The sequence below is a fragment of the Mesocricetus auratus genome, unplaced genomic scaffold, assembly GCF_017639785.1.
Source record: "Mesocricetus auratus isolate SY011 unplaced genomic scaffold, BCM_Maur_2.0 Super-Scaffold_100009, whole genome shotgun sequence".
Lineage (NCBI taxonomy): Eukaryota > Metazoa > Chordata > Mammalia > Rodentia > Cricetidae > Mesocricetus > Mesocricetus auratus.
In genome coordinates this window covers 69536413-69562833 of record NW_024429193.1, presented here as the reverse complement: position 1 = coordinate 69562833, position 26421 = coordinate 69536413, and the positions used below count along the sequence as shown (strand labels likewise).

Below are 26421 nucleotides of genomic sequence, written 5' to 3'. Positions count from 1 at the left end.
CAAAACTCAGAGCCAGGCAGAAAGCCCATTTTCATCAAAAGAGATGAAGCTGACCTGCATTTAAGATGATTCCTAGTTCTGTCAGGTATTTATTAGTTTCCAGATCAAAAATCAAAGAGCCTTGAGTTTCTACATGTCAAGTACTTAACAATACTTCTAGCTGGCACTTGTAGCTGACCTTCCTGTTCCCAATTTCAAGGTTAAGTTTCTTCCCTGGAATGTTAACTTGTTCATGTTGAGCTTCTCAGAAACCCACAGTGGTTCCCAACTACTTATATCACACTAAAACCCCTAGTAAGTGCTATATATGTTAGTTCTGTATTGCCCAATCACTGTCATAGCCCCACATGCCTAAATTCACAGCCAGACCAGTGTCTGTACTCTTGTTCGCCATCCAAGGTCACATGAACTTCAACTGCAAGATGACAGGATGGCACTCACTGGTGCCTCCTTACAGATATGGCCCAAGGACAGCAAAGAGCAGGGACTCTATGAATTGGAACATTTGGATAGCAGCCCTTATGTTTCTATTATCCCATCAAGAGTTAAACTCATCCCCACTCTTCCTCTATAAAAAAGATTCACTAGGGCCTCTCCACAGACTTTCAACTTTTTCTTTCCCCAGTACTTCTACTAGGAATAATGAAAACACACATAAGATTAATAAAGAGCATTTAAGAAAAAAACACAGTCAGGAATAATGTATGGTGAGTAAAATACCCCAAAGAGATTGCTCTTAACTTAGCTGGGCCAGTGACAAGAAAGGTGCAGATCAAGAGTGCCACTCAAGTCACTGAAGTTTTATTTATTTTCATGTCGCTTGCTGTAACTACTAGGAGACTAAGGTGATTGTTCAGCTGGTAGAATGTTGAACCTTACAAGCACAGGGACCTGAATTCAATCCCCAGGACCCACACTGAAAAAGCTGAGTGTAGTGTCATGTATTTGTAGTCTCAGCTCTACTGACGGGCGCAACAGGTGAATCTTCAGTGCTCACTGGCCAGCCAGCCTAGCCTAGGTGAGTTACTGACCAATGAGAGACAGTGTCTTAATAAAAAAAAAGTATGTATAGACAGTGTCTGAGAAACAGGGAAGTCCTGTGTATATATCAATAAATTACTGCTGGCCAATAGGACAATGGTTGTCAGGAGTGGGATTGAATTTCCACGCAAAACAACAAAAGCTTTAAAGGAATTTTAGAAACAGAAGAACAGAGAGAAGCACAGATTTTGGTAGCAGCATTTTTCTCAGGTGTGCTCTGTTTTGCTAGCGACAAGCCAAGATTCACGTGGCTCGCTTACCGGAGTCTTCCTGACTCGGCATAAAAAGAAAAAAAAAAAAAAACAAGGTTGTTTTAAGAGACTCTACTAACGATTAAAAGGGGTGTACGTACAGCTGGAAGTGGCAGCTTTTGCTGGATGTCAGCATGGACTGAGGCAGTAAGCTGGAATCACGCTTACGCCCGCCATCTTGAAACGGCAGTTTAAAACAGCCGCGGTTTTACAGATAAGACACGTGGCCAGAAAAACATAAAGATTTACAGTAAAGTCAGACTTGGATGAACAAAACCTCTAAAGGTTTACAGTGTGTTTAAAAATATATGTAAGATTGAGAGAGAAAATAAAGAAGCTGGCTGTGGTGGCGCACGCCGGTAGGAATTGCTCCAGAGGCAGAGGCAGGCAGGTTTCCAAAGAGAAACCCTGTCTCAGAGAAAAATAAATAAAAGTGAAAGAAATAAAGTAACAATAGATAAATAAATAAGCCATGTAAAGATGGAAAATACACAGAAAGTCTGGAAACTGTACGCTATTATGTTTTTCAGTTTTTTGATTGCTAAAGAAGGAAACAACTAAAGTACACTTGATTATAAATGCTGCTGAATTAATTCAACTTATATCTTTTGAAAATGCCTTGACTTCAAAATTTAAGTATAATGATATGTTACTTGGGAAAGGAGATTTTGCTTATGTTTCTACAGAAAATGAAAAGCTGAGGATTCCTTCCAGGCTTCTGTGGTTTGACGAACCAAGACCCCCGGAAGCAGTGGACCAGGTGTTCCAACTATTGAGACAGCTAAGATGATGCAGCTTTACAGACCCCGAAAATACGGATTTATACAGGTTTCTGAGTTTTGTCATGATCCCCATGGTATGAACGGCGCCCCCTTCCAGCAGGAAGCAGTTTGGAATGAGCGATGTCCCAATTCCCATCTTGTTTATAAATCTTTGTTTTCATTTAAATGGGATTGTTTATAATTGGCTAGTGATCACAACCAATCTCTTTTAATGGTAAAAAAGGGAATTATGGTATGGGTATTGTTTTTCATTTATTGATACAAATTCAAGGTCAATTTTGTAATGTGTATATTTCTCCTCTTGATTAAGTATTGTGCTTACACTGATCTTTTAAAACGTAATGCATAATTGAATACAGACTATAGATAGTTACGTATAATAGAATTTATAGTTAGGTAAGTTAGGTTTTCTAGATATATAGAGATGTATTTGAGATAGATATACAGTCTTCAAACCTTTCAAAGACCTTCAGAAAATGGCATTTAAAATGGTTTAGGGTTTTTCTTGACAATGAGAAATGTCTGCTCCTGGCAGCACCAATTACGTCTGAGATGGGCATCGAAGAAATTCATTATGGAGTTTACTTTCAACATGGCAAGATTAGCCATGTGGGCAAGAAACTGCTCTTGCCTAGACTGTTTGACTGTTGCTGTACAATCTGGACATGCAGGACCCACAGGAAAGTGACTGCTGAACTCAGTCTTACAGGGTTCCTGCTTCATGGAAGAGTCTACCAGACTTTCTGCAGGACACAGAAAAATGACTGACAGACTGCCAATGCGGATGGACAGTTTGAAATTTCCTGCTGTGCTGAGAAGTGTTCCAGACACATTGTGGGCTATGGGCTGAAGATGGATACCCCAACATTACAGAGGAACTTCGGGTGACTGTCCAGACAGATATCTCTGTCAATCCTAGTGTTTATATATTATCCTTCTGTGGTCTTTGATAGAGTTGAAGACAGATAGCTATAATTATAGTTTCCTTAGTTATGATAAAAGATAAGCTACATATAGAACTTTGGACTCACAAGGATGGGATGGATGATATTTTCTTTAAATCTTGCTAAAATATTGTAACTATGTTCTTACTTGGTAACTGTTCTGTTATATATAATTTGACTATGTTAAAGTTAAGACCTTTCTTTTTGTTTAAACAGAAAAGAGGAGATGTTGGGGAAGTCCTGTGTATATGTCAATAAATTACTGCTGGCCAATAGGAATCTAGATAGGTGGGGCTAGGAGTCCAGGAGGATTCTGGGAAGGAGAAACACAGGAGAGTTTGAGATGTAACGCCATGGGGTAGGAGCCCGGAACTATTCTCCGGTAAGAGACATACTTAGATTAACAATTATGGGGTAATTACTTAAGTCAGAGCTAGCCAGTAAGAAACAAGCAAAGACCAACAGCTTCATAATTAATATAGCCTCCTGTGTGTTTATTTGGGAACTACAATGCGGCCGAGCCCAGGCGGCTGGCGGGGGATAAACCAAAGCGGCTAGCAAAGAAAAAGCTTCTTATAACACTCTGGCCTCTATGTGTACCCAAGTAAACATGCACATGTGTGCACATACACACACCTACTGAGAAAACTGGATATAGTGGCACATACCAGCAGTGATGAGGCAGGAGCCCAAGGCTGGCTTCAGATAACATAGCAAGTTACAGGCCATTCGACACTGCATGAGCCTTTGTTTCAAAACAAACTACTGGAAGCTGAGGCAGTACCTCACTGGTAGATACTTAAGCCAGGCCCTGGATTCACTTCCTAGCACTACAAACAAAAAATTACTGGGAGATATACACATGAAAGAACTACAAAGGATAGGGACAAAATAAGTATTCTGGGATCTGTGGAGATGGCTCAGGGGGTAGTCCTTGATGAACAAGCATGTAGACAGAAGTTTGGGACCCTGGAACTCACATAAATGCCAAGTGGGCATGGTGGGCCACTGCTAATTTCAGGGCACAAAGTAGAGATTGGAGATCCCTAGAGAAAGCTAGCTATTTAGACTAGCCTACTGGCAAGCTCTTGATTCAACTAAGAGACCCTTCTTTAATGAACAAGATGGAGAGTAATTGGGGAAGACTCCTGACATCAACCTTGGACCTCTACACACACCTGCACATGAATGCATCTCTCTCTCTCTCTCTCTGTCTCTCTCTCTCTCTCTCTCTCTCTTCTCTCTCTCTCTCTCTCTCTCTCTCTCTCTCACACACACACACACACACACACACACACATGCACCACAAACAATAAAGTCCTCTTCAAGTCAAAGAATAGCAGGAAAAAGGAAGAGCTAAAGGCAAATAGACAGTGACAACTAGCGACTAACCACCATTGGGGGCAGAACCATATCTGTTTTGTGCCCTTGTCTCCCAGATTCTTGGGGTCACTAGCTGAATGCTCAATGAATACTTGCTAACCAAATGGCTTCCTCTAACAGCTTGGGGATTTTGCTTTTGCCAAAGAATAAAAGAAACGTCCTTCCCCTCAGAATCTCTACTAAAGACAGCATCAATTCCACTTACTGGAAGCCCTCCTAAGGATGACAGAGGGAAGGATGTAAATCTCACACAATAACCATTTTAGGCAATAAATGATCAAATGCTACTATGATAGCAAGTAAACAAATCTGTCACTTCACCCGTTCTCTCCACTAATGCATTAGCTGGGAGTGAGCCTTTTAATAGAACAGTATGTCAACCCACGAGTTTGCCCAAGCACCTTCTGAAACGTATATTCATTTGCTTCAAATGCCACCTCTTCCAAGTTGATTTTCTGCTGCAACCACATCAACCACAATTACATCACATGTGTCAGATCCACGTAGTCCAAATGATAGACAGGACCCCTTAATCAAATGTATCACCATAGCAACAAAGGGACTACATTTGCCATTCTCTACCTGCCACAGCCCAATCAATTATTTAACATGCCTATACTGTACTTGCACAGTGTAAAGGAACATGTAAATTAGCAGCAAGTGTCAGGGCTGAGGAAAATCACAAGTGCCAAACAGTAAATTGACCACAAAACAAACATACTCTTGTTGAGGGTATCATTACAGAGGACAGAGTGAAGGGATGGAAGAGAAACCCTTCTTGGTTTTAAGCTTCTGCTTTAGAATGGCATGAGCTTGTGAGCTCCCAGGTCTTTTTTAAAGAGGGAGGGAGGGATACAGGGGCTCAGGGAGGAAAAACACATTAACTACACATATGCCTTTTATCAAAGGTTACTGAAAATAGGAAGATTATGAGACAGAGGACCAAAGGATGAACTTCATTTTAAATGAATCTTCTACGCCTTGGTTTTGGTTTTAGTTTTGGTTCTGGCCTGTTTTCTGGATTACTTCTCATCAGGAAAAATAGGAGACTTGATGACTGAGGGACTACACAGCAATCAACAGGCAGCTATGATTATCCCTCCTTCTACCTGGCCATGGCTCCACTGACTACCTCTGGAAGACTTCTAAAGAGAACCTCAGAGAGGTTCCCACTGTTTCCTTGTTAAAGGAAAAATGTTTCTATCATAACAACCAGAAAGAGGTTTATCTATTTTGTTGATTTTCTCAAAGAACCAACTCTTTGTTTCATTGATTCTTCTCAGTGTTTTCCTGGTTTCTACTTGATTGATTTCAGCCCTCAATTTGATTATTCCTGGCATCTGCTCCTCTTGGGGGAGTTTGCTTCTTTTTGTTCTAGAACATTCAGCTGTGTTATTAATTCTCTAGTATGACTGTTCGCCAGCTTTTTCATGTGGGCACTTAGTGCTATGAACTTCCCCCGTAGCACTGCTTTCAAAGTGTCCCATAGGTTTGGGTATGTTGTGTCTTCATTCTCATTGAAATCGAGGAAGTCTTTAATTTCTTTTTTTATTTCTTCTTTGACCCAGGGATGGTGCAGTTGAGCATTCTTCAATTTCCATGAGTTTGTAGGTTTTCTGCCATTTGTGTTGTTGTTGAATTCTAATTTTAAAGCATGGTGGTCAGATAAGATGCATGGAATTATTCCAATTTTTTTGTAGCTGCTGAGGTTTGATATGTTGCCAAGTATGTGGTCGATTTTAGAGAAGGTTCCATGTGGTGCCGAGAAGAAGGTATATCCCTTTGTATTTGGGTGGAATGTTCTATAGATGTCTGTTAAACCCAGTTGGGTCATAACTTCTATTAGTTCTTTTGTTTCTTTGTTAAGTTTCTGTCTGGAGGTCCTGTTAACGGTGAGAGCAGAGTGTTGAAGTCTCCTACTATTAGTGTGTGAGATTTTATGTGCATTTTGAGCTTTAGTAATGTTTCTTTCACGACTGTAGGTGCCTTTGTATTTGGGGCATAGATGTTTAAAATTGAGACTTCGTCTTGATGTATTTTTCCTTTGATGAATATGAAGTGTCCTTCTTCATCTCTTTTGATTGATTTTACTTTGAAGTCTAATTTGTTAGATATTAGGATTGCTACACTCGCTTGTTTCTTGGGACCGTTTGATTGGAAGATCTTTTCCCAACCCTTTACTCTGAGATAACGTCTGTCTTTGATGTTGAGATGTGTTTCTTGTATGCAGCAGAAGGAAGGGTTCTGTCTTTGTATCCATTCTGCTAGTCTGTGTCTTTTTATAGGCAAGTTGAAGCCGTTGACATTGAGAGAGAGCATGCTAATTAACAAAATCAGGGATGAAAAAGGGGACATAACAATGGACTCTGAGGAAATTCAGAGAATCATCAGGGCATACTTTGAAAATCTGTACTTCACAAAATTCGAAAATTTAAAGGAAATGGACAATTTCCTGGATAGATATCACTTGCCAAAACTAAATCAAGAACAGATAAACAATCTAAACATACCTATAACCACTAATGAAATAGAAGCAGTCATCAAAAGTCTCCCAAACAAAAAAAGCCCAGGCCCAGATGGCTTCAGTGCAGAATTCTACCAGAAATTCAAAGAAGAGCTAATTCCAATACTCCTCAAAGTGTTCCACACAATAGAAGCAGAAGGGTCTTTGCCAAACTCTTTCTATGAGGCTTCAATAACCTTGATCCCCAAGCCACACAAAGATACAACTAAGAAAGAGAACTTCAGACCAATATCCCTCATGAACATTGATGCAAAAATACTCAATAAAATACTGGCAAATCGGATCCAAGAACACATCAAAACAATCATTCACCACGATCAAGTAGGTTTCATCCCAGGGATGCAGGGATGGTTCAACATACGAAAATCCATCAACGTAATCCACCATATAAACAAGCTGAAAAACAAAAATCACATGATCATCTCACTAGATGCTGAAAAAGCCTTTGACAAAATCCAACACCCCTTCATGATAAAGGTCTTGAAGAGATCTGGGATAACAGGGACATACTTAAACATAATAAAAGCTATATACAGTAAACCAACAGCCAACATCAAACTAAATGGACAGAAACTCAACGCAATTCCTCTAAAATCAGGAACAAAACAAGGCTGTCCACTCTCTCCATACCTTTTCAACATGGTACTTGAAGTTCTAGCTATTGCCATACGACAACAAAGGGGGATCAAGGGGATACAAATTGGGAAGGAAGAGGTCAAACTTTCACTGTTTGCAGACGATATGATAGTTTACATCAATGACCCAAAGAACTCTACCAGGGAACTCTTACAGCTGATTAACACCTTCAGCAAAGTGGCAGGCTACAAGATCAACTCAAGAAAATCAGTAGCCCTACTATATACAGATGAAAAAAGGGCTGAAAAAGAAATCAGAGAAACATCACCCTTTACAATTGCCACAAAAAACATAAAATACCTTGGGGTAACGCTAACCAAACAAGTGAAAGACCTGTATCGTAAGAACTTTGAATCTTTAAAAAAAGAAATTAAAGAAGCCCTCAGAAAATGGAAAGATCTCCCATGCTCTTTGATAGGTAGGATCAATGTAGTAAAAATGGCAATCCTGCCAAAAGCAATCTACAGATTCAATGCAATCCCCATTAAAATCCCAGCACAATTCTTCACAGACCTTGAAAGAACAATAATCAATTTTGTATGGAAAAACAAAAGACCCAGGATAGCCAAAACAACCCTGTTCAACAAGGCAACGTCCGGAGGCATCACCATCCCTGACCTCAAGCTCTATTATAGAGCTATAGTCCTGAAAACAGCTTGGTATTGGCACAAAAATAGACAGGCAGACCAATGGAATCGAATTGAAAATCCGGGTATTAACCCACACACGTACGAACATCTGATCTTTGACAAAGAAGCTAAAAATATACAATGGAATAAAGAAAGCATCTTCAACAAATGGTGCTGGCATAATTGGAGACTGGCATGTAGAAAAATGCAGATCGATCCATGTTTATCGCCATCCACAAAACTTAAGTCCAAATGGATCAAAGACCTCAACATAAATCCAGCCACACTGAATCTCTTAGAAGAGAAAGTGGGTGGTACCCTTGAACGAATTGGTACAGGAGACAGCTTCCTGAACATAACACCAGTAGCACAGACAGTGAGATCAACAATTAATAAATGGGACCTACTGAAACTGAGAAGCTTCTGTAAGGCAAAGGACACAATCAGCAAGACAAAAAGGCAGCCCACAGAATGGGAAAAAATATTCACTAATCCCACATCTGACAGAGGGTTGATCTCCAAAATTTACAAAGAACTCAAGAAGCAAGTCTCCAAAACATCAAAGGACCCAATTAAAAAGTGGGCTGCAGAACTAAATAGAGAGTTTTCAATAGAGGAGTCTAAAATGGCTGAGAGGCACTTGAGAAAGTGCTCAACATCCTTAGCCATCAGGGAAATGCAAATCAAAACAACTCTGAGATACCATCTCACTCCTGTCAGAATGGCTTTAATCAAAAACACCAATGACAATTTATGCTGGAGAGGATGTGGTGAAAGGGGGACACTCCTCCATTGCTGGTGGGAGTGCCAACTGGTTCAGCCACTTTGGAAATCAGTATGGAGATTCCTCAGAAAAATGGGAATAAACCTACCACAAGACCCAGCAATTCCACTCTTAGGCATATATCCAAAAGATGCCCATTCATACAACAAAGATGTCTGTTCCACTATGTTCATAGCAACTTTATTTGTAATAGTCAGAACTTGGAAGCAACCTAGATGTCCCTCAACCGAAGAGTGGATAGAGAAAATGTGATACATCTACACAATGGAGTACTATTCAGCAGAAAAAAACAATGGAATCATGAGATTCACAGGCAAATGGATGACACTAGAAGAAACCATCCTGAGTGAGGTAACCCAGTCACAAAAAGAGAAACATGGCATGTACTCTCTCATATATGGATTTTAGACATAGATCTGGGGAGTGCCAGCCTACAATCCTATGCCCAGAGAGTCTGGGAAACAGAAACTTCATTTAGTGGCTGATCGAAGAAGAGGCAGACTCCCTTGGTTAAGTACTGAGCTGAACTCAAGAAAGCCAGTAACAGAGAGGGAGGACTGATGATCAAAGAGATTAAGACTGGGCTGGTTTAACCCCCCAGAAACAGCTGACCAGACAAAGGTAAATCTTGAATCCCAGGCATCAGCCTGGGAATCCAGCATGGGACTGATCAAGACCCCCTGAATCTGGGTGTCAGTGAGGAGGCCTAGGTAATCTATTGAGCCTTGGGCAGCAGATCAGTACCCATCCCAAGTATACACACGGACTTTGGACTCCCATAGAACAATGTGAGGTGCACTCTCACCCTGAACTCTTGGGGAAGGGTCTAGGCCCTGCCCTACATGAAATGACAGACTATGAACACCCCCATGGAGGGCCTCACCCTCCCTGGGGGAATGAGGGGATAATGGGGGGGGGATTGGGGGGAGGGCACGGGAGGAGGGGAGGGAAAGGGAGAGGGACCTGGAACTGACTTGTGAAGCAACCTTGTTTCTTATCTAAAATTAAACTGGAAAATAAAATAAAAAAAAAGAAAAATCATCCACCATGATCAAGTAGGCTTCATCTCAGCAATGCAGGGATGGTTCAACATTAGAAAATCTATCAATGTAATCCACCATATTAACAAACTGCGAAAGAAAAACCACATGATCATCTCACTAGATGCTGAAAAAGCCTTTGACAAAATCCAGCACCCCTTCATGATAAAGGTCCTAGAGAGATCAGGGATAACAGGAACATACCTGAATATAATAAAAGCAATATACAGTAAACCAACAGCTAACATCAAACTAAATGGAGAGAAACTCAAAGCAATTCCTCTAAAATCAGGAACAACACAAGGCTGTCCACTCTCTCCATATCTCTTCAATATTGTACTTGAAGTTCTAGCTACAGCAATAAGACAACAAAAGGAGATAAAGGGGATACAAATAGGAAAAGAAGAAGTCAAACTTTTACTATTTGCAGATGATATGATAGTTTACATAAGTGACCCAAAAAACTCCGCAAGGTTACTCCTAGAGCTGATAAACACCTTCAGCAATGTGGCAGGATACAAGGTAAACTCAAAAAAATCAGTGGCCCTATTATATACAGATGATAAAGTGACTGAGAAAGAAATCAGAGAAACATCACCCTTTACAATAGCCAAAAACAGCATCAAATATCTGGGGATAATGTTAACCAAGGAAGTTAAAGACCTGTATATCAAGAACTTTGTGTCTTTAAAGAAAGAAATCAAAGTAGATACCAGAAAATGGAAAGATCTCCCATGCTCTTGGATTGGTAGGATCAATATAATAAAAATGGCAATCTTGCCAAAAGCAGTCTACAGATGCAATGCAATCCCTATCAAAATTCCATCACAATTCTTCAAGGACCTGGAAAGAACATTAATCAACTTTATATGGAAAAACAAAAGGCCCAGGATAGCCAAAACATCCCTATACAATAAAGGAACTTCAGGAGGCATCACCATACCTGCCTTCAAGCTCTATTATAGAGCTATAGTCCTGAAAACAGCTTGGTATTGGCATAAAAATAGGCAGGTAGACCAATGGAACCGAATCGAAAGCCCTAATTTTAACCCACACACCTATGAACACTTGATTTTTGACAAAGAAGCTAAAACTGTACAATGGAAAAAAAGAAAGCATCTTCAACAAATGGTGCTGGCATAACTGGGTACTGGTATGCAAAAGACTGCAGATAGATCCATGTTTATCGCCTTGTACAAAACTTAAGTCCAAATGGATCAAAGATCTCAATATAAATCCAGCAACACTGAAACTTTTAGAAGGGAAAGTGGGAGATACTATTCAACGAGTTGGTACAGGAGACCAATTCCTAAACATAACACCAGTGGCACAAGCACTGAGATCGACAAAGCTTCTGTAAGGCAAAGGACACAGTCAAAAAGACAAAACGGCAGCCCACAGAATGGGAAAAGATATTCACTAACCCTACATCTGACAGAGGGCTAATCTCCAAAATTTACAAAGAACTCAAGAAACAAGTCTCCAAAACACCAAAGGATCCAATTAAAATGTGGGGTACAGAACTAAATAGAGAATTCTCAGTAGAGGAAGCTAAAATGGCCAAGAGACACTTAAGAAAGTGCTCAACATCCTTAGCCATCAGGGAAATGCAAATCAAAACAACTCTGAGATACCATCTTACTCCTGTCAGAATGACTAAAATAAAAAACACTGAAGACAATTTATGCTGGAGAGGATGTGGAGAGAGAGGAATACTCCTCCACTGCTGGTGGGAGTGCCGACTCGTACAGCCTCTTTGGATATCAGTATGGAGATTCCTCAGGAAAATGGGAATTAATCTACCACTAGACCCAGCAATTCCACTCTTAGGCATATATCCAAATAAGGCAAATTCATACAACAAGGGCATCTGCTCCACTATGTTCATAGCAGCATTATTTGTAATAGCCAGAACCTGGAAGCAACCTAGATGCCCCTCAACTGAAGAGTGGATAGAGAAAATGTGGTACATTTACACAATGGAGTATTACTCAGCAGAAAAAAACAATGGAATCTTGAAATTCGCAGGGAAATGGATAGCACTGGAATAAACCATCCTGAGTGAGGTAACCCAGTCGCAAAAAGACAAACATGGTATGTACTCACTAATATATGGATTTTAGACATGGATCAGGATAGTGCCAGTCTGCACTTCCACTGATAGAGAGTCTGGGAAAAAGGAAAGAACCTAAAGATATGCATATATGCATAGTACCCAAGAGAAGAGGATGGAGACAAGATCCTCTGAATGGATGGGGAACACGGCGAGGGGTGGGGGGGGAGTGGGAGCTGGGAAGAAGAGAGGGGGTGAAGAGGAAGAGAGTTGGTCATGGGGGAACAGGAAGTTGAGTGGGTAGGGGTAGAATAGGGGGAAGAGGGAATCATAGGATAGAAGACAGATCAGGCACCAGAGTGACCTCGAGTGATCTAAAGGGATGACACCAATTGGCAAGCTAAGCAATAGTGGAGAGACCACCTTGAATGCCCATTCCTGATAATGAACTTGATGTCTATAACCATCCGGGAGCCTTCATCCTGTGACTGATGGAAGCAGAGGCAAACACACAATTAATCACTGAACTGAACCCAAGGAACCCAGTGACAGATCGAGAGGAGTGATGAGCAAATTGGCAAAGATTGGGCTGGCAAAACCAGCAGAGACAGCTGATCTGAACAGGGGAGAGCTCTTGGATCCCAGAGCGACAGTGGGGAGGCCATCATGGGACTGATCTGGACCCCCCAAATGTGAGTGTCAGCGAGAAGGCCTGGGCAACCTATGGGGCCCTGAGCTGTGGATTAGTGTCTATCCCTGGAATACAAACAGTCATCGTGTGCCTATAGCACAAAGAGGGATGCTCTCTCAGCCTGGACTCTTAGGGGGGTGCCTGGGCCCTACCCAGAGTGAAATGACAGACTCTAGATATCCCCTATGTGGAAGGATTTGTCAATAGGGTGGGAGGGTGGAGGGGAAGGGGAGTGTGGGAGGAGGGGAAGGAGAGGGAACTGGGATTGACATGTAAAACAAGCTATTTAAAATTAAAATAAAAAATATGCAAAAAAAAGAACCAGAAAGAAATTAGGTTGAGTCTAGAATGTTCCATCACACTAGAACATACCTCAAAATGTTAAGAGCAATACCACAAAAAAAAAACACCAGCTCTATCTCAAACTATCTCATGAATTAATCTGAGTTGGATCCAGGTTAGGGTGGTCCTCATGCTTTATACCCACAGGGATCCAGAAGGTGTCAGCATTGAAAGATGGAGTCAGCACTGGGACCAGAATGAGGCCTTTCTATTCATGCTATTGTTTTTTCCACGTCACACCATACGAAAGAGAAAGAGTAAATGAAGGTAGTCCTCCTCCAAAAGACTCTGTTCTATTTACAACAGATAATAATCAAATGAAGGTTTCATATATAAAAGGAGTTTTTACTTGGTTAAAAATAGCTGATATGGCCCAGAAAGGAAGTCCCTAACTCACTGACAAATTAAAGGCATATATACAGTCTTCAGGAGCCATTCTTACACATTTCCTGTGCACCATCTGAGATAGTCCTCTGCATCCAGTGTGCCCATATCTAGCTTAGCACAAGTTGGAGTTATCAGGCTTGGATTAGACTGCAGGGATAACTAAATAATTTACCAAAACTATAGTTTCCTGACTGGTAGTCCTTCTATCATGGATATTAATTTTATTATGGAAAATCATATTAAAATACCATAATATAAAATTATTTTACTGTTCATACAGAAAAATATTTGGAAAATATTAAGTATTTACCAAAAGTATCAGTTCCTCTCTTAAAACCCATCTTCTCCAAGGAAAACATCACGATACTTAAAATGAGATCTAGGGTAGCCTTTCTATTCCAAATGGCACCTCTAAGTGGATAAATGATCACATAAAGCAGCTAAACATTTGCAAACACTTCACACAGCACTATAATTTTATGTATATACCCACATAAAATAAAAGACGTACCTCAGGGATCATTTATGCAACTAAATGCCTTTCTGGTTAGCATATAAAAAAGCTTAAGACAGATAACCTTTCACATCTGACAGCACACACAGGGTGAGTTATGACCACTGTTCTGTTTCTACAATTGAGTGAATGCCTTTAGACAATTGGCCAAATATTCACCTCTTATTTTCAGTCAGCTGACATGCATGCAAATGTATGTATATTTATAACATATTATAAGAGCCATGGAGAAAAGCAAGTTTTAGGAAAGTCCTTCCACTGAAGGTTTTGGTTTTTATAATTCTCTAACAACTTTGGTTGTTACATAAAAGAAACAATATGAAAATGGTATATAAAGGCTGCTATGGCTTAAAAAGGTGACCCTAAGGCCCGTATGTTAAAGGATTGGTCCCCAGGATAGTGCCGTATGGAGATAGTAAAACCTTTAAGAGGCAGAATCTTACGAAAGGCCCATAGTCATGGGGAGCATGCCCTTGCAGAGACAGGGTGCTCTGGTATCTTTCTCTTCCCCTTTATCTTGGATTCCTGGCTCCTGATCCAAGCAATCAGCACTGATGATGGTATGATCCCTACTTTTGCCACCCAACACTTGGACGGAATCCATGAAAGCAGAAATCAAAACAAACCTTTCATAAATGTTTTTCTCTATGAAAGTTACATTTATCATTTATTTCATTAACAGACATAAAGCTGACTAGCCAGAAGCAAAGTAAACTGTCCTCTCCCAGATGCCCAGAGCAGCATGGGCCATGATCACAGCATCAATTCTACTTTCTTATAAATAGCGGGCACCTCACTGCTGCAGAAATAAAAAATTGACTATACTACATAAAGCAAAATAGTAGCATTGAACTTATAAATACTTGCCTTGGATTTGTATGTAAAATATTTCTTCTCAGGTAGCAATAGCTAAACAGACATTCCTATTGTTTTTAATAAAATATATAAACTTCAAAATTGTCCAGTGATTCCATGTGACTTATGAAACAGCCACCTGTATGGTAACAACTATTAAAAATGGTGAAGCCAGCAAGGTGGATCAGTGGGGACAAATGCTCGCTGCGTAAGCCTAAGGACCAGAATGTGGTCTTCAGACCACAGTGGAAGGAGAGAACCAACTCCTGGAAGTTGTATTCTGACCCCACACACATTCTGACACTCACACGCATACATTATACATACAAGCATATACACAATAGTACTGTTATAAATGGTATAAGACTGTCAAAGAACAGCTACAGAACAGAATAGAGTACCCTGAGAATAGACCTCCTCATACAAAATCACGATTATCACAAAGTCACCAGCATAATCCAGCAGGTAAAGAAAAACAATAGAATAACTAGAAACCTTGCCCACAACCCCACCTCATTCACAGAAAATAATATAAATGAGAATATAACTGATAAAACCAACATGATGTGGGAGAGGGCAAAGGTTTCTCAGGCACGCTACAGAACTAGACAATGACTGGTGAGTATGACACCAGCATTTAAGAGCTCAATGAAAACATTCTTAAGAAAATGAAGAAGCAAGAATGGAAGCTCAGGGCTTCCAAGCAAGGTGGACAAGGGCTTTCTGAAATGGGGTCCATCATGGACAAATGACATCTCATGGGATTAAAACGCCCCTGCACAATGGAAACAGCTAACCAGGAGAAGACACGGCTCACAGAACAGTAGGAAAACATTGCCAGTGAACAGAAGATTGACTGATATCTAGAGCATACAAAGAGCTCAAAAAACAAACAAGTCAAATAACGTAGATAAAAAAATAAGCTAAAGACAGTTCTCAAAAGATGGCATATAAATGGGCAATAAACATGAAAAAATGCTCAACTTCAGTAAATGTCAGAGAAACACAAAGTACAACTGCATTGAGGTTCTCTCCCACTCCAGTCAGAATGGTGGTCATTAAGAAAACAAATGACAAATGCTGACTATGATGCAGACCAAAGGGAACCTTTGTATGTTGCTGATGAGGTAGTAAATTAGTTCAGCCACTGTGGAAATCAGTGTGGATGTTTCTAAAAATAAACTAAAAATAGATCTACCATATGATCTAGCTATACCAGCCCTAGGAATTTGCCCAAAGGACTCTGAGTCATCCTACATCAGAGATACAAGCACATCAGTGTTTAATGCAGCACTATTCACAATATGCAACAGAACCAACCTAGGTGCCCAACAGCAGAGGAACGGATAGAGTGATAGCCAGGTTCTCACCTGTTTCACAGCTGCTTCAGGGATGTCACTGTTTGAAGCCCTCACAACAGGATTCAACAAATGGAACATGAAATGGCAGTTGCTAACCAAAGTTCTGCCACCACGGCCCTGAAACAAAATATAGATGCAGTTTTAATTTCACTGAAGAAGAACCAATCAAAGCTTCCAATTCATCAGAATGAAATTCTCCACATTGATAACTATATGGTATCTTAACTGCAGCTGGTGTTAGACTGATGTGTAATTTTATATGTCATGAGTGTTTGGATCATAGGTTTGTATTTGACACATCACTTCCTATGTCTCATTTTGATTCTCTACCTGGAGACAAGATTCAGATACTAGCACAATGTATGCTGGAGACCATGGTGTATATCATCGGGTTGCCTAATGCTGGTTATAATGGCATGGAGCCTTCACATTTTCCAAACCTATTCATCTGCTATTTTGATTCTTTTCATTGCTATATTTTGAGTTGTGCTCATGGGAACTCACTCTCAAACAACTAATACTTAACATTGAGAGTCTGAGTTTACAGAAGGAAGTTTAAATGAACTGGATAAACACGGTCTGTGTTACTTAACATATACATGCATGGTAGGCAGAGTGAATTACAAGACTGTTTCTACAGAAACTGCTGGTATGGACTTGGAGTGTCCAATCTACTGTGATGAGATGCCTCCATTTCCAGAACATCTTCCAGGAAGGCGGCAGAGAAAGGCATAGCACATCACCTACTGATGAGCCTATTAAAAAAGGCTAGCTGATGAACCAGTGGAGTACTGACTAATGAGGCAGTTTCTATGTGCACTAAGTGTAAGAATGCAGGAACACAAATACCAATGGCAATAAGCTATTCTCTACACCAAAGCACAGTTGTAGATTGGCACTTTGACGAAACCAGTCCAAATGTACATTTGTTCCCCAAGCAGCATCACTTCAATAATATAGTGGAGTACATATTTTGAAAGGTTCTATATACAATCATTTTCTAGAAAGTAAGGATATCTGCTCTAATTTTTATAGAAAAAAGTAAAATACAAATGTGAAATAGCTATGTCATTGCTTTATTATGAGTAAAATATGATGTGTTTGTGCATATACTATATGTGTAGTTCTCAAAATTGGTATATGTACTAACCATTTATGCAGGTTTGCATTTAAAATTATATTTTATATATGCATATACTTTTCTCTAAATAAAGAATTGTATGCACTGTAAAAAAACATAAAGGAGAGCAGTAGGTGGCACTGGGAAGATAAACACAATCAGCACATCCTCTGTACTATTTTAGCAAATTTATTGCAAATCTAAAATTATCTCAAAAAAAGGAAATGACAGGCAGAACCAAAGACTAAAAGAGAAAACTAAAGGAGACCAGTTACGTTTAAGAACACAGAAAAGCAGAGGCCTAAGGAGAAAGACCAAGTCTCAGCTTCCAGTTCCCAACTTTGTCAGGGACCAGGCAGGCTTCAAAAAAACTTCCCACTGTAAAGAAAATCTTGGGCCTCCCCAAAAGCAAGTCCCTGCCCTGCAACGAAAGGTAAATCACTCTTCAGCCAAAGTGATATTTCCAATCCAGACCTTAACATTCCTGGCAGAGACAAACAACATACCAAATATAAATCTTAAAGTGTATTTATACTTACAAATACAAGAGCCCCAGAAGTATAACTAATTATACTACACCATACCATACCATACCATGCCATACTATACTATATCTAGGTGTATACTATAACACAATACAGTATTGGAAAATGCTTCCAGGAGCATGGAGTAATAACAGAGCACCCTGGGTACAATCTACCTGCATGCTAGCCTCCTGTTAGCCACCATTATGCTTGCCCCAACCACTATTTACTTGTTTGTCAGCTGAGAATGACAACAGAGGTAAATTTCACACTTCACACAAGAATGGACTTGCAAATGCTGCCCTGGGTCTCCAAGGGCACAAGTCACATCTGCTAATGTATTTTGTTCCATCCCTGGCTCAGTGCCCCATGAAGGTAAAGAGTTTAATAAATGCTTTCAGTGACACAAACAGCTAGAAGAGTCAGCTTTCTTCCCAGCTCATTTACTTTCCTCAAGTAAAATTTATTAAGTATTAATTTGTACAAGGTTATCCCTATGCTGATACTGTTTACATTGTCCCAAATAAGGTTAAACACGTAGCTCAGAGAAGATGGCCCCTAAAACTCCAGAGGAGGAACTGCTATAAGGATTGTGAACATTTTCCTGAAACGGGGGGCAGATGTTTCAGGACTGTTTCTAGAGAGAGCTCACTGCGGAAGTAGAGAGCTTATGAGAGTAGACCAGTGGAGAAACACACTTTTCCAACTTCTGAGATGCTCAGACCAACCCAGAGAGCCAGCCCTTACTTTGTTATAGGACTCTGTGGGCTCTGATACTAGATTATTAATTTGGAGTGAGCCTATTATTAAGCCTTCAAGAGTCAAATATTGGTCCCAAGAGTCTCTTTACCAAGTACACTGTTGAATTTTTGGCTCAGCCAAAGTGTCTGGGTCACTGATGTGCGGCTGAACACTAGAAAGCATGTACAAGGCAGCATGTTCTTTCCCGCCCTTCACCCAGGCTCCAGCCTGGGGTCACAGCAATAGCAACTAGCCTTCGGTTCCTGTGCTCTGATAGGAACCTCTAGATTGCCAGATCCCGGCAAAAGGCTACAGACTCCAAAGCCACAAAATGAGACAACACTGGTCGATGGTCAGACCTCAGTATACCTCATCACTAGACTGTGTGTGCAGGGCCCAGATGTGCACATCACCATCACTCCACTGTGCAGGCAGGGCCCAGATGTGCACATCACCATCACTCCACTGTGTGTGCAGAGCCCAGATGTGCACATCACCATCACTCCACTGTGTGTGCAGGGCTCAGATGTGCACATCACCATCACTCCACTGTGTGTGCAGAGCCCAGATGTGCACATCACCATCACTCCACTGTGTGCAGGCAGGGCCCAGATGTGCACATCACCATCACTCCACTGTGTGCAGGGCCCAGATGTGCACATCACCATCACTCCACTGTGCAGGCAGGGCCCAGATGTGCACATCACCATCACTCCACTGTGTGTGCAGGGCTCAGATGTGCACATCACCATCACTCCACTGTGTGTGCAGAGCCCAGATGTGCACATCACCATCACTCCACTGTGTGTGCAGGGCTCAGATGTGCACATCACCATCACTCCACTGTGTGTGCAGAGCCCAGATGTGCACATCACCATCACTCCACTGTGTGCAGGCAGGGCCCAGATGTGCACATCACCATCACTCCACTGTGTGTGCAGGGCCCAGATGTGCACATCACCATCACTCCACTGTGTGTGCAGAGCCCAGATGTGCACATCACCATCACTCCACTGTGTGTGCAGGGCTCAGATGTGCACATCACCATCACTCCACTGTGTGTGCAGAGCCCAGATGTGCACATCACCATCACTCCACTGTGTGTGCAGGGCTCAGATGTGCACATCACCATCACTCCACTGTGTGTGCAGAGCCCAGATGTGCACATCACCATCACTCCACTGTGTGCAGGCAGGGCCCAGATGTGCACATCACCATCACTCCACTGTGTGTGCAGAGCCCAGATGTGCACATCACCATCACTCCACTGTGTGTGCAGAGCCCAGATGTGCACATCACCATCACTCCACTGTGTGTGCAGGGCCCCCAGAGGTGCTGCACCTGTTTTGTCTTTCCTACATATCAAGCTACCAAGAGGTTGTTTTTCACTGTGCCTCTGAGATATTCTAAGAGTCCATTAAAACTGAGCTATCAGAAGCATGGAGCCACGTAAAATCAGGAAGTGCTGTTTGTTACACGGCCCCTGTTTTCTCTCCCCAGTTCCATCTCTGTCTCTCCCTGGCCTTCTGAGCACCTGCCTAGGTGGCTGCTTGGTACTCCTACGCTGCCTCCTCCAGTCTTTGCTTCAAAATAGTCCTTTCAGGCTTGTCTTCTAGATTACGTCTTCCTTTGAATCTTGCAGACTCAGAATACCTCAGGAAATAAACCTGGAGTTCAATACTCCCCTGTGTCCAAGATCTGAAACAGTTATCTTCTGCTTAAATGACACAAACATGGTCGGTCTGATGGGCACTAGCCTAGACAGTGCTTTTTGGCGCCAGGTGCCCTCTAGTTTTGTGAAAGCCTCTTTTTCCCGGAAGATTTTCTGGTTCTCAGAGTGCTCTCAGACCCCGCGAGGAGCAGAGGAGCTTTCCTATGGGCCACTGGCGACTTCAGAGTAAACCAGGACTGGTGGTGCAGCCCAACAGCACATCTTCCTGGCCAGCTCAAAGTTCTTGGTTTCTCTTCTCATCCAAAATTAATTAGTTAATTAGCAATCATAGATGCCCTTTTGTTTATTTGATACCCTGGGCTTATTTAAAAGCTGAATACAGTGTCACATGCCTGCTGCCTCAGATACTTGAGAAGCTGGCCCAAGAGGGATGCTTGGATTCAGGATCCAAGGCCAATATTATTAAATCCTAATTGAGTGGAAGTAGGTAGCAAATATTTATTTTAAGAATATTAATTATATTATTGATATATGGTATAATTAGATAAATATTATGATGCTAACTAATATTAATTAATTAAAATATTAAATTTTTAAGTTGTCTTCTAAAATATGTAGTTTCTTTCTCACAGCATGTTGCCCCTTCAAAACTCAGATGTAGCTATCCCAGGATAAAGGAAGAGCTGTAGGCACCTAGAGCTACTCTGGCCAGGAGACCTCAGCTAGAATCATTAGCTGGAAGTCAACACTGGAAATCTCAATTTTGCCTTAAATGCTAAAGGAATGTCACAACAAGTTTCTCCTTTGGAAAGATGAGAAGATATGCCTTCTGTCCTAGCAAGCAAAGTTGGTTTGTAAATAAATTTTAAAAATGATTCCCACAGTTCCAAATCTCTTCCCACTGATTTAATTGTTTTAAAATCCGAAATTTAACACTTTTACAGGGATACCTTTTTTTTTTAATTTTGTGGAAATACTTCCCTGACAAAGGTCATAGAAAACTCATTAGAGCCTTGCAGTCCTAGTAAATATTGTATTAGCTCTCCTTCCCAAAACACATCACCTTCCCCAACTACTAACTGCCCAGGTCAATTCCCTTCTCTACTTCCCACAGCTCCATTCGAATTCTCCTTCCCAGATGCAGGTGGTGCCTTCCTTAGTTCAAGAACATGACTTATTAATGTGTATGTGCTAGACGCTGAAACTTGATCTTTAGCTTTCTGAGAAGACCATATGGCAAAACATCCTTCAAGTAAAGTCACTGACCAAGTCTTGGCAGACTATCATCCTCTTGGGTATAGCATCATCTGTCCTGCTTCGTCAAAAGGGCCTTTTCAAGTCTGATTCCTGATTCTTTCCATATCTGACTCTAAGCAAATGAAATTGGTTTGCAGATGGTCCACAGCTCGGAAGATTATCAAATGCTTTCCCATTTTTAGAAACCCCAAATTATTCAGTGCTAGTCACAGAGTATGAAAAAACAGTTTTATTTGTGGCCACTCGGTTTATTACCAATGCCCTTGAACAACATACAGTTTTGTTGTCGGTCCACAGCACGCTGGGACAACTAACACACTCCATTGGGTGCACACCAGGGCATACTGGAGCAGGGTCATTTCCCTGTCTCCATATAGCCATTACACGGTCGGTGTCAGCCCACGCTTTCAATACAGTTAAAAAATTTAAAGGGCTGCTACACTGAGACATTTGTTTTACTACATTAACTTCAAATTCTGGTCCTAAAATTGGGCCAGGCCTGTTCTGTCACTCTGCACTTGTCCCTTATTTGTCTTTGAAGAAACAAGTAAAAGTTGTAACTTTACTAAAATCTTGGAAAATGGAAGAAATCCTGAATTCTGACACACTTATCCAGTCCTGGTTCCATTTATTCCCCATCCCACCCCCTATGTTCCTGGATATATTAATGTCCAAAGTTCTAATTACTTCATTGTGGCAATGCCACACACAGTGGTCTTTGAACCTCAAATACCTAGGTTCTCAGATCCCAAGTCAATCCTGTTCCTGTCCTCCATATTTATTCATTAGAATTCTAATCAGATTTGCTTTGAGCACAAAACAGGAACATTCTCTAAGTAAAACTCAGATTTAAAGAACCTAAAGATAAGTGTGCACCACATTTTTTAAAGACAACATTTCTCTGTGTAGCCCTGCTGTCCTGGAACTCAACTAACTCTGTAGACCAGGCTGGTCTTATATTCAGAGACCCGCCTGCCTCTGCCTCCAAAGTGCTTGGAGTAAAGGTGTGAGCACCACACCACCCAGCTTTCTTATGGTTATATTTCATCAACTATGGGTAGACCAGACAGGCAACTACTGATAATCAAATCAGCCTCACCAACAGTAACTCAAGTTCAACAATTTAAAAACTATTACACTCAATCAAGTAAGTCTCCTTAGATATTTTTAAAACATATATCATCATATACCTCAATCAGGAAAAAAATGTCTCTCAACTCACTTACCCAAAAGCATTACTGTAAACAAGCTACAGTGCTTAAACTGGCTACTGACAATTTCTAGGTTGAGGTTATTTTTCCTATGGTTACAGTTAAGCTGAACAAGAGTGGGTCCTTCACTGCGGGCCATGGGGGTTCATTAAGCACTTTAAGTATTGAAGTGAACCTTCTATACCACAGAACTACCCTCAGATATCTTTTCAGATACATCCTGTAATTAATCAGGATGTTGGAAGTTACAGGAGACAGGAATACAACTCACATTCACATAGACAAAGCAGAACGCATTTTAGCTCATCTAGCTGGACAGACATTGAGGTGGCTCACTGCACAGAAGAAAACTGGAATGGGGATTGTGCTGCTCCAAATTCATTTGCTCCTTATCCTCTATTTATCACGTCTCTGCCTACAGGCTTTCTTCTCTCCTGCACCGTGAGCAGCTTTGCCCTCTGTGACCTCAGAAGTAAGTTATCATTTGACTTTCATTTCCATCCTAAAATCCAAAGTTTCAAGCACTGTCTCACAACAATCCCAAGAATGGCTCTCATGAGTCTAGACTCTTCCTTGAAGACATCACTGCCACCTGGAAAATAGGGGCTCTGACTAACTGTGCTTAAAATATACACCTAATCTTGTGGCTAGGAATAAGAGGGAAAAATAGGAGATTATGGAGTAGCACTATTATTTTTTTCTCCAAAGCTACATGAAATAGGAAAGAAAACCCCAATGAAAAGGGGACTAAATAACAATGAGAGCAAAAGTATCTGGACCACCACAATCATCAGCTACTCCAGATTGCCACTGACCTTTCCATGCAGAGGTGGGAAGGGCATCTATTCCAGGGTGACTGCTAGACCTCCTACACTTTCACAGAAGGGCAAAACAGCCTGCCCCTCACAGTGAGTGTCCATTGTGAAGTAAATGAATACATTCCTGAACAACAATACCATACAGATGCATGGTGAATACATACAAATATACCCTTAGTTTTGCTGCTGCTCAGCTCTTACCAAAAACTTAAAGGACAGTGCATTGCATGAAAGATCTTCTGTTACTGTAAGAATGGCTGCCATTTCACCAGCAAGCTTGTCCTTGGCTTCTTGTTAACAGATTTTAGTGTTGTCCCAACTTGTTTACTATCGCTATGATTAAAAACATGACCAAAACCAACTAGGGGAGAAAAGGGTGTGTATGTCCTGATCCTAGCCCATTGTTGAGGAAAGCCAAGGCAGGGACCTGAAGGCAAGAGCTAAAGCAGAGGCCTTGGAGAGTGCAGTTTACTGGTTTGTCCTCCAGACTAATGACCAACTATCCTTTTTATACATCCGAGGACCACCTGAACTGGGTTGGCAGGGGCCTGAACCCTCCCACGTCAAGCCTTAATCAAGAAAAGATCACACAGATTTGCCTACAGGGCAATCTGATGGAGGAATTTTCTCAGTTGAGGGTTCCTCTTCCCATGTGACTCAGTATGTGTCAAGTTGACAAACCAACCAGTTCAGGTTTCATTAGACACACACAAAGCTGACGACTAGTAAACATTAAGACCCAACTAGAGAAGCTCTAGAAAGGTCTACTTACTCAGCCAGTTTGCTAATATCCCAGCATGCTGTAGGCAACATTCTTGAGAAAATAGGGCTGTGTTGATTATGAAAGCTGATTACCTGAGTTCCCATGCTGCCTATGCTGGGTAAATGTAGTTCCCATCCTTCATCAAAGAGGCTTCCATTTATAGCAGATGGAGAGCATTACAGGAAGACATGACTGGACAAAATGCAGAGGACAGCTGACCACAGGCTGCCTAGCACTAATTAATTCATCCACAATATGACCCCTAAACCTAAGATACATTGTGGGAGGGGATATGAAAGACTGAGAGGCAAAGGACCATGGCATTTGCAGCAAGAATAGTGTCTTCTACAGATGTCAGTGAAACAGCACCCATGAAATCTCAATAATACACTTACCTAAACAAGACCTGTATAATGGCAAACACTAACTGACACATCAGTGTGGATGGGGAAATCGCACAGGCCCAGTCCCTGGATGAAGCGCTATGGGCAATGAAAGATTGATGAAGTAGGAAGAATCAGTCTTCTCCAAGGATGAGACCCTAGTAAGTGATCCGATCTCAAGTGGTCAATCTTCAACAGATTTACATATGAGCAACACAAGATGAACTCAGCAGGCTGCGTTTAAAAGTGTGTGTGTGTGTGTGTGTGTGTAACAATAATAATTGAATAAAAGTCCATGAATTTAAGAGTCAAGGGACACAGGGGGAGCTGGAGGAAGGAGAAGGAAAGTATGGGGATATGACATAAATCAGTAACTATATGAAATTCTCAATAAATATTTTCCATGTTTACTAGTTTTATTTTTAGTTAAAACATAATTACATCATGCCATCCTTCCTTTACTCTTTCCAGCTCCTTCCATGCACCACTCCTTGCTTTCTTTCAAACCAATGACCTCTTTTTCTGAGAGAGAGAGTGTATACATATATATTCCTAAATATAGAATATCCATTCAGTCTTACATGTGTGACTGATCACTTGGTATTGGATAAGCACCTGCAGGCTCTTCCCTGAGGAAAGCTACTTCTCCCACTATCAGCATTTCTGAGTTGCCTGCAGTTCTTTCTCTAGGGTTGTCCTGCGGAAGAGTTTTCCTGTCCATGTTCGTATGTCTATTGTGGTACAGCCCTTGATCGGGATCTTGTTTAGGTTGTCATGTTACTGACACTTCTTGAGTGTCACTTCCCTGACATTTCTAGGAGACACAATCTCACAGCTGACTTCCTTTTCCTCTGGCTCTTAAAATTTGCTAGCCCCTTTTCCTGAGCCTTCAGTGCAAAAGTTGTCACAGATGCATCAGTTGAGGCTGAGAAGCACATGATCACTTGTTCTCTTCAGTTTAATCAGTTGTGCTTTTCTGTAATGCTCTCCATTCTTGAAAACAGGCTTATTATTAATGAGAAATAAGAGCTGCACTTAACATAGATGTAAAGATGAATGTTTAGAATACAGTTAGGAACTATGCTAGCTAAGTAAAGTGGTGGTTGTCAGCTCTCCTCCAAGATCCATGACATCACTAGCCCTGGACAGTTGGCCAGGTTTCTAGTACCAGGTATGATTTCTCTCTTCTTCGGGGGACCTTAAGTCTGGTTAGATAATTGTTGGTTGGTTACTGCCAAGATGTGCATGCCACTATCATACCCTTAGGATTACCCCGCCATGCTGGTTGCTGTTCATAGGAATGATAGCTGGGTAAGACTGTCTGTTGCTTCCTTCCCTGCAAGCTTGCACAGTATCTTCTGGTATCATGAAAGCCAGTCACCAGGAGAGGAGGCTTTCAGATCAAATAAAGTTCAGGTCTTCTGTATCCTTGGTCAGAAGTGCATGGTGTCTTCAGCAATAGAGTTTTATCTTCAACCTCTGGTAAGCAACCAAGGGTAACAGCAATAGTCTATAATGTTTAGAGACTCTCTTGGGCTCCCCTGACCAATAATGTGAAAGGGTGCTTCTCATGCCTGTTATTAGGTTTGCATTAGATGGTCTATGGATCCTGAAGAATGCATTGAAGCCCAGACAAGACAGACAGATATGATTTATAAATATTTTCCCTCATTCTATAAGTTGTTTTCCCAGTTTCTTGATGTCTCTTGTTACAC

General features: G+C 41.2%; 1 protein-coding gene across 2 annotated transcripts in view; it reads right to left on the bottom strand.

The window, feature by feature from the left end:
- Positions 1 to 26421, bottom strand: part of Fhip1a (FHF complex subunit HOOK interacting protein 1A) — a 237507-nt gene that overhangs the window by 122358 nt on the left and 88728 nt on the right. For both annotated transcript variants that reach the window (XM_021233104.2, XM_040752572.1), the window contains exon 2: positions 16227 to 16334. The gene's annotated coding sequence lies outside the window, so the exon portion shown is untranslated. The remainder of the gene's footprint in view (positions 1 to 16226; positions 16335 to 26421) is intronic.